The sequence below is a fragment of the Heterocephalus glaber genome, unplaced genomic scaffold (assembly GCF_053883595.1).
Source record: "Heterocephalus glaber isolate CG9 unplaced genomic scaffold, H.glaber_assembly_v1.0 deba00001617, whole genome shotgun sequence".
Classification (NCBI taxonomy): Eukaryota; Metazoa; Chordata; class Mammalia; order Rodentia; family Bathyergidae; genus Heterocephalus; species Heterocephalus glaber.
In genome coordinates this window covers 131643-140978 of record NW_028258387.1, presented here as the reverse complement: position 1 = coordinate 140978, position 9336 = coordinate 131643, and the positions used below count along the sequence as shown (strand labels likewise).

The following is a 9336-nucleotide window of genomic DNA, read 5'->3' as shown; positions in this document are numbered from 1 at the left end:
GTTGCCCAGGCCGCGCGGTCGCCTCATGTCGCACGCTGCCGCAGAGCCCCGAGCACAGGCATGTCACTCCCCCATGGCAGAGCCCCGTCGGGTCCCCCAGGGCGGGCCTCCGCCACCACTGTCCCCGGCTCCTGCTCACAACTACACGCACCTCGGGACTAGGCCGTGGGCAGCTCCGGGGGCACCGGCTCCCGGGAGGCCTCAGCGGTAGGAACGACTCTAGGCCACGTCATCCGGCCCAGCAGCCCTCACTTCCCCGGGGGAGTTTATAACTTCTTATGGATGACATACAGATTCCGTATACATTCCAAAATAAGGTCAGACACATACAAGGGGCAAAATGGGATATAAGTTGTGAGTCTGCATTTAGCCTCAGAAACCAGAGTCAGGAACCCTAAGTCTGTAATGACTACAGGTTTATGTTCTGGTGTTATTTCAGTTTTTAAATGCAGTCAAGTCCCTAAAGCATCGTTGCTAGAGCACACTACTGGGAACAACACGGGATTGCAGACATTACAAAGTCAGGCTTTCTCTCAGAGCCTCTCCATCCCCACTCCGTCTTTCTGCGACACTGGAAGCAGTGTGAGGCTTCGGCCTCCCTCCTCACAGGTATAATGGGATACTGTACACTGCCATGGGGCAGGCTAGTGAGTGTGAAAACCCACTGCCTTCGGTTCTCCCTAGGTTAGGATAAATGTGCATTTCAATAGCTGGTATGCAGATATGAAGAATGGTCCAAGTCCTGACCAGAAAGCCCCTGCTGCCCTTAGACATTTGGTGACAGGTTTGATGATTGACATATTTACGAGCTCTGAAACAGCAGGCGGGTGGCTGGAGTTGCGAGGCAGCATGAAATGGAACCTTTCAGAGAGTGCGGTGCAGACACAGTTATAACTGGCTGCAAAGGGGACCAGGAAACCAGGGCTTCTGTGCTGCATCACAGGTGCTGGACAACTTCCTTCCAATGAGCTCTGATTGCAAATATCCTAATGTGTGTGCTTCTGTACAAAGGTGACAGGATCCCGCTAGGGAGGACAGAACTAGAGTCCCCTGTGGAACACTTCACCTGTCTCTAGATTTTACTTTCCCCTCTCCTGAGTAACAGCCATCTGGGGACAGCTGTACCCAAACTTTCTTCAAAGCTCCCTTGACACATCGGTGAGAGGGATCAGAAAGGTGACCTCAAGTAGACATCATCACGTTCTCTCCTTTCGATGCTAAATTCACATAGGTCAAATCCGCTGCATGTTCACCTAGCACCTGCTGAGTGACAAGTGCATCATGCTGGGTAAGAGCTGTGAGGCGGTGGGGGCCCACAGTGCACCCCGAGTACCCCAACATGCTGACCACTGACATCACCACTTTTGATGCCATGTTGAAAGGTGGCATGGCCACAGAGTCGGCCTGTCCAGCTGAAGATGGAGCCCGCCACCTTCCTGGTGTTGCCCAGGTCTCTGTATCCAGATGAGGTTCAAATTGACCCAGAAACAGTCACAACCACTCTGTGTGCTGCCGTGACATATGCTGTTCTGGTCTTGGAAGCACATTGTGTGGAATTTCTCCCCACACATCTTAGAGTAGATAATGCGTTCATGTTACTTACTCAGGCTTGAGTTTTCGATGAACCTCAGCTTGGGAGTCTCTGTCTAGACCTGAGTGACAAAAGCACTATGGATGCAATCAGCACAGTAGGGTTTTCTGATCTCAAGAAGTAACACACTCTGCAGCTCTAGAAAGAGATACTGGGCAGAAGCAGAAAGTCAGAGACAAGCATTGCCTGTAACTTTTGGAAACAAAGTTCTAGGAAAAGCACTTGAATCTGCTGATGACAGCTGAGGAGTTTACAGCAGCCCTGCTCAATCTGGCATTTGTCAGATCCTGAAGTGGTGACCTGTCTTCCTTTCACTGTCAACCCTGAACCAGGAGTGGAGCACATCACCCACCTGAAATGCTGTGTGGGGAAGGAGCACTGCTCAGTAGTTTCTGGCAGGTGGAGCTGCTGGGGTCACCCAGGCTGTGCAGTTCACATGGGGCAGAGTCTCCGGGGGTGCTTTGAAGGGGACTGTGAATGGGTCACTGGCCCCAGAATGATGGAACCCAGTATCATTTTGTCCCCAGGTTTGCTTTCTCTGTATTCAGTGATCTGTGTATTCACATGATAATCCATGGGGCCGAGGGAGATCCACAAAAGCCAAATCCCACTATGGAGATTCTTCTATTCACTGCATGCCAGCCAGGCCGTCTTCTCCTTCTTTAGTTCCTCTCACAATAAAAACAGCACTTCCCTTTGTTTTTTCATCTAGAATTGCCATGCATATGAGTAACCTTCATTTCTCAATTCACATGACAATAAGTGAAAATGGCATACAGGGCAGCCAAACAATTATTTATAACTTAACTTTTTGGTTTTTTCCCAAAGATCATTTCCTCAAAATGGATGTTCCTGGGATGTCAGTGAAGACAGTACATCTGAAAGGTGAGGCTTTCCAACGGCGGATTTCATCATCCTTCCAGTCTCTGACCCATGATGGTAGGCATCATGCCTGCTGCTTCCTGTTCCTGAAGGCGAGCACACAGGGGCCCTGCACTTAGGCACATCTCTTCCTCCCCTTGCAGCAGTGGTTCAGTGGGAGTCAGACAGGACTGGGTGTCCAGGCTCTGGGGTCAGGAGCTCTGACACATCCAGGGCACTTAAGGTTTCTGTCTGAGGGTCTGAAGAAGCCTTAGCCTGTCGGCTTCACTCATAGGAAAAGGAACCAGTGGAGTAGGAGAAGGAAGGGGCAGGGGTGAGGACAGAGTCTAGGTAGCTGTAGTCTAGGCCCATCAGAAGGTGGGGATGTGGCTCTGGAGTGTGTGGGGCACTCCTTTCTCTGCTTGGCAGAGTTCCCTGTGTACCATGACACTGAGTGCCCCTCTTGTTTGATGATGATTACAGGAACACTGAGGCCCATTTGCCGGACAGAGCTCCTTCAGGATAGCCATGTTGGGAGCCAGGGGATGGTGATGCTGGGATTATAGTTAGGACAGAGTTGGCACCTGGGGGCAGAGTCAGGGCCATGGCTGCCAGGGCTCAGTAGTATTCTGTGGTGGGGCTGGTGCTGTCACCACCAAGGCCCCCACTGCTGCTGATGTAGGAGCCCCAGCAACAAGAGAAAGTCCTAGTGCAATGGGCTGTGGTGCCTGGGGGTGTGGAATAGTCTCTTGATGATCAGCGGCAAACTGCATGCTGTGGGGTCAGGCACTTCCGGAGGTTGTAAGAGAGCACGGGAGCTGCCAAGTGCAGCTCTCTGGGAACCAGGTCCTGGGGAGGGAGCAGGTGGAGGAGCCGACTGAGCTGAGGCTGGCCATGTACCAGAAATAATATTTGATACATACTTTTGTGTTATAATACGTCTTGGCCAAATATACTGTATGATCTAGACTCATATCTAGATTCTAACATAGAAATAAATGGCCACAAATAGTTTTGAGTGGGATGAGTATTTACAACTGTAACGTAAGAAGCATTTTAGTTTCTTAAAAGAAATAGGGTTTATTTAAATCTCTGCATGACTTAAAGGCAGACTTTCCACTTTCTTTTACCTTGGGGGGAAATAGAGCTGGGTTTGATTGTATAAAAAATGCAGCTGTTTCAGCAGCTTCTTGTATCATTTCATAGATCAGCCAGCTCAAAGTCTTTTGAAAATTTTGGAATTGAAAGGTTCTTTTATACATAGCCAGTTTGGTTTATTTTTCATTTTTTTGACCATTAGGTGAGCTGGATCAGTGTTCTTGCAGAATTCCTTTTAACTCAAAGAACTCATTTCAGAAAAATAAGAAAACTGACTTTATATTTGAGGTTGTAAAATACCTACTTGCTAGTGTTTGCAGTAATGCTAAATAGAAGCCTAGTAAATGCCCAAGAAATAATTCAGAAAAGAATATTCATAATAGTAGAGCAATGCATTACATCCTACAGCTTTTCATATAAATTCACAGTAATATGACATAAACAGGGTCTCTAAGGTACAGCATAAGCCTGCATCTCTACCCCTCAGCAGTGTCACCAGACCTGCCTGTCTGTCTGGGATGCTGCCAATGAGTCCCAAGGCTGAGCTGATTGTGGTGACTGTTGATCCTTTAGAGATGTCACTTCAACACTGTGATCATCCTTTAGAGCAAGAAAAGGTTAACTGAAAGTGTAAAGGAGGACTAAAAGGTATAATAGATAATGTGAAATAGGAAGAAAAGGGGCAAAGTGGAAAGGGAAGTGGGAGGGGTAGGGGAAAGGAAAGAAGGGAATGGAATTAATGTGAGAAAATGAAAAAATAAACAAAGTCTCTGTAAATAGGGAGGGATGGAGGGGTTGAAGGGAGGGCAGGGGAAGGGGGAAATAATAAGAACCAAGACAGAGTATGTAAAGGTGCAAATTTCCAATGATGAATGTCATTATATTATATACCTAAAATGTACCAATAAAAGGATGTATAAATAAAAATAAATAAAAATAAAATCTTGGTAACTCAAAAAAGAAAAGAACAGGTTACTAACATTTCCCACAGCTACTTTGAAATTGTAAAGCTACCCAAGAGAATCACTCCTGCCAAAATGTATGCTTTCTGCCCAATGGAAAATATGACTAATATTTGTGACTTCATGAATGTGACCTGTATTAGGAGCTGATAGGAAGTATATATGCTAGAGTGACATTTATATACTTTTATATAAAGCAAATTTTTAAAGTATACGTGAAACTGCTGGGGATCTTCCCCAAAGAATTAAAAGAATCATACCACAGTGATATATGTGCACCCATGTTCATAGCAGCGCAGTTTGTAATAGCTAAAACTTGGAAACAGCCCAAATGCCAATCAACTGGAGACTGGATCAAGAAAATGTGGGGGTTTTTATAAAATGGAGTACTACTCAGCTATAAAAAATGAGAAATTAGAGACATTTATAGCTAAGTGGATGCACATTGAGGTGATACTCTTAAGTGAAATAAATAGGACACACATGTGTAAATACCAAATAGTTTCTCTGGTGTGAGAAACTGAAAGTGTAAATAAGGACTAAATGTATAATAGGTAATGTGAAATAGGAAGAAAGGGGGCAAAGGGGAAGGAAGTGGGAGGGCTAGGGGAAAGGATAGAAGGGAATGGGATTAATATGAAAAAATGGAAAAATAGGAACAAAATCTTTGTAAATAGGGAGGACTAGAGGGGTTGAAGGGAGGGCTGGGCAAGGGTCAAAAATAAGAACCAAGAGAGACTATGTAAAGGTGCAAATTTCCAATGATGAATGTCATTATATTGTATACCTAAAATGTACCAATGATTAGAATGAATAATCGATAATGCAAAATAGGAAGAAAATGTCCAAAGGGTAGTGGTAGTGGGAGGGGCAGGGGAAAGGAAAGAAGGGAAAGGAAAAATGATGAGAAATGGAAAAAATGGAAATAAAGTCTTTGTAAATAGGGAAGGGTGGAGGGCATGAAGGGAGGGCTAGAAATGGGGAAAAAATAAGAACCAAGATGCATTATGTAAAGGTACAGTTCCCAATGAGAAATGTAATTGTGTTGTATACCTACAATGTACCAATAAAAGAATTTAATACAAAAAAATGGGTATCTGATGAATACACACTTCTCAGATGAAGAAGTAGAAACAGCAAATAAATACATGAAAAAAATAAAATAAAATAAAATATATGTGAAATAACTTCAAGTTTTCAAAACTTGTGTAATTCAGCTTAAAGTATATCAGATATTTCTGGAAAATGACAGAAAAATTCTGTTAAGTATAGAAGAGAATTTTTCATCATAAATACTATTTGATTTTACACTTTTAGGAAGGTAGTGAGAGGAATTGATGGCTGAGGTCTCTTGAAATTGAAGAAAAGGAAAATGTTGCTATCTCGGGTGCCATGTCTTTATGGATATAAAGCTGAGTTGACTGGAATACCAGTGGGATGTGCGGTTCTGATTAACTGAAGATGAACTAGCAAAAACTCAGTAGTTACCATTACAGAAAGCTTCTCCTGCTTTTAAAAGTCTGGTATGCCAGAGAGAAGTCAGTAGAGGATACAGGGGCTTGAGCCATCTCATGTGCCTTCTGTGTTACACTGAACAACTGCAAGTGAATGTAGCCAGAGAAGGAACAAGAAACAGAAGTTGTTCCTGACATCAGGAAAGCATCTGGAATTTTAAAGGGATAAATGTATATTTTATTCCCCCCAAAAACTGTAAAGCTTCAGAAGGATATTTCATGACCTTTGGGGAAGCAGAGATTTAACAGAATGGTAGAAAGCGCTAACCACAAAATAAAAGACTGAGAATCACATTTCATAAAAATTTGAAAACACTGCTCATCAAAACATGCTATTCAAAAAACATGCTATTAAAAATAAATAGCAAGTATCAAATGGGAAGAAAATATATATTCTCATATATTTGTATTATGTAAGAGATATATAAATATACATGTTCCTAAGTATTTTCATAGAGAATGAATATATACAGAGTCTGCACAAAAGTGTATATGCGCTTCAGCAGCTCACCATGCTAATAAATGTCAGGAAGCCAAAGGCAACCACTTTGAACACTACTTGTAATTGTAAAGGCCAAATGTAGCTTGTATTAATCTCATGATGAATACAATAAATTTAGTATTAAAATATTTATACAAGTTTTGCTTTTCCCAATGTATACATTTTTTTTGCAGACTAACCCCAAGATACATACAGAACTCCTGCATTTCAAGAATTCAAACAATCCAATAAAAAATGGTCCAACTCCCTAAATAGACACTTTCTAAGGGAAGGTAGATGAATGGCCAATGAACACAGGAAAAACTGCTTCACAGTACTAGTCATCAGGAAGACACCACTGTGCATCCACCAGAATGACTGATAAAGCCAGACAAATCCAATGGTTGGTGAGGATACGGAATAACCATACTCTCCTGCATGACTGCTGGGAATAGACAGAATTATACTGTCCTTTGGAAACTGGCGGTTTCTCACAAATTTAAAAGTAGAAACTGCTGTTATGAAGTAATACCACTTCTAACTATTTATCCAAATTAATAGAAATTAATAGATGTCCACCAAAGTTTGTTTTTTGTGGAGGTTTTTTTTTTTTTGGTACCGGGGATCGAACTCGGGACCTTGCACTTGTGAGGCAGGCACCAGAACCACTGAGTTAAATCCTTGGCCCCAAAATTTTTAAATATGAAATTTTTTAGTATTTTTAGTCACAACAGCCTAAACTGAACTTAAATGTGCATCCACAGGAAAATGAATAAAACTGTATTCTATCCCTGCAATCTGTACGGTTAAAAGAACTCCCAATGCTCACGACAATGTAGATGAATCCTAATAACATCAACCTGAATAGAAGCCAGACACTGAGAGGCACAGACTGTCCAATTCCATTTACATGATGGCAAGGATGGGCAAAACCAGTCTGTGGTGGCAGAATCAGAACAGGATGCTCAGGACTGGAGCCTGGGAAGGGACAAAGAAAGATGGGTGTTACTGCTTCTGAGCGAGTGTGGGTGATGTGAAGATGTGCATTTGTCAGAACTGACTGACTGGAGATCTGAGATCAGTGCATTCAGTACTTTGCAATTATTCCTCATTGCAAAAATAAATAAATTAGATATTATGAACAACTTTATATATATAATGATATATTTGAAAACTTAGGTGAAATGGACTAAGTCCTAGAAAAATATATTAATCAAAAATGGCCCATGAAAAACTTAAACTCCTCTGATTGTTAGAGAAACAGAATCGTTGTTCAAATATATCTCCACAGAAAATTCTAGGTCTGGGTGGTTACATCTGTTAATTCTAACAAACCTAAAACTTAATTCTAAGATTGCATAGCTATGGCCAGAGAAAAGAAGAACCATAACCCCAACTTCTTTCATGAGTGAGAACAACCTTCATGCTTACACCTGAGGAGTTCAATGTATCAAAGGAAATTTGTAAGTCAATATGATGCATAAATATGGATACAAAAAAAATTAAGTAACTAATGTAACCAACTTGGATTTATACCAGGGATACAGGTTTGTAATTAGAACGTTGTCCTTCTAGTCAGAAGGTTTTAGTTGTGGGAACAGAATTTGTGTGGGAGTTACTCTGACCTTGGCATATAGGCTTCAGCCAGACTCACTTCTATAAACAAGCCAGTTGTGGGGTCAACTCTTTACAGCCTGCTTTGGGCATAATCAATAGTACAATCCTCTGCATCTCCCCCTTCTCTGTTTGAAAACAGCAGCTGCATTAGTTCTGGAAATCTTTGCCGGTCCCAGGGCTGTAGCAGGTGAGGGGAGTCACTCAGATGCAGCCCTTGCATGGCTTTCAGCAGGGATTTCACATGCTGTTTGCAGTGAATCCATCATCTTGATCCATGATCGTACATTCTGGGATGATGGCCACAGCATCTTTTTATTTTCTGTTGAAAAATAAGCATGCCCTGGCCCCTATGTTATTAATTGGTTTTTTTGTTTGTTTCGTTTTGGTTTTTTTGGTACCAGGGATCAAACTCAGGTCCTTGCACTTTCGAGGCAGGTGCCAGAACCACTGAACTAAATTCCCAGCCCTATGTCATTAATTATATTGAGCTATTCAGTTAGAACATCCTTTGACAACACTAGTGGCCATGATATGTCTGTAGATCTATCTTTGCATCATTGGAGTTTCAATGGAGTATATTGACCTTCAATATGGAGATTTTAAAGATTTTAAATGAAAGTAACAAGATCTAATTGAGCTTGTGGAGGTAACTGTACCCCCTTTTTCTCTTTAAGTAATTGTGTTTTTAGGGAAAGGTGAGTACACTCAACAATGGCTTGTACCTGTGGGTTACAAGGACTTGTTATATTTTTAACTGACTTAGCTGTCTATAATGATTTCCTCTATAAAGAGCATCTCCATTGCTTCTCGGCCTTTTGGCTAAGATCAAGTGAAGAGCATCTCCAGCTGCGGTTAGGGGAGAAGGGGTGTAGTTTCTGTCTAATTGCTTTGAGCTGAGATAGGTCGATGTAGGAAAGACCGCAGATAGGGGCTCCCTTCAGGGAGCTAATTTCCTAGGCCTTAAATAAAAATCATGTTGTAATTGAGCTATTATAAATTCTCTTTATAAAGGCAATCTGGTGGATTTTGCTAAAAAATATCAAGCACATTTGTTATTGATTTTATCTATATGATCACATGGAATTTGGCAGCCTATAGCAAGAATAAACAAGTTTTTTAAGAAATTGGAGCATGTATAATGAAAGCATAAGTACTAAAATAAAAAAGCAGGTTGGGGAAAGGGCCATATTCAGAAACTGTTTTTAAAGGACT

The 9336-nt window shown here is 41.9% G+C and overlaps 1 protein-coding gene and 1 pseudogene across 2 annotated transcripts in view; both read left to right on the top strand.

The window, feature by feature from the left end:
• Positions 1 to 9336, top strand: part of LOC110347605 (sperm motility kinase 2B-like) — a 112229-nt gene that overhangs the window by 92869 nt on the left and 10024 nt on the right. Inside the window, exon 3 of one of the 2 annotated variants that reach the window (XR_015445685.1) lies at positions 2420 to 5314. The exons of the other annotated variant lie outside the window; for it this stretch is intronic. The gene's annotated coding sequence lies outside the window, so the exon portion shown is untranslated. Of the gene's footprint in view, positions 1 to 2419; positions 5315 to 9336 lie in introns of those variants that run through there. 2 annotated transcript variants of the gene reach the window in all.
• Positions 18 to 2367, top strand: LOC110347603 (BTB/POZ domain-containing protein 1 pseudogene; annotated as a pseudogene).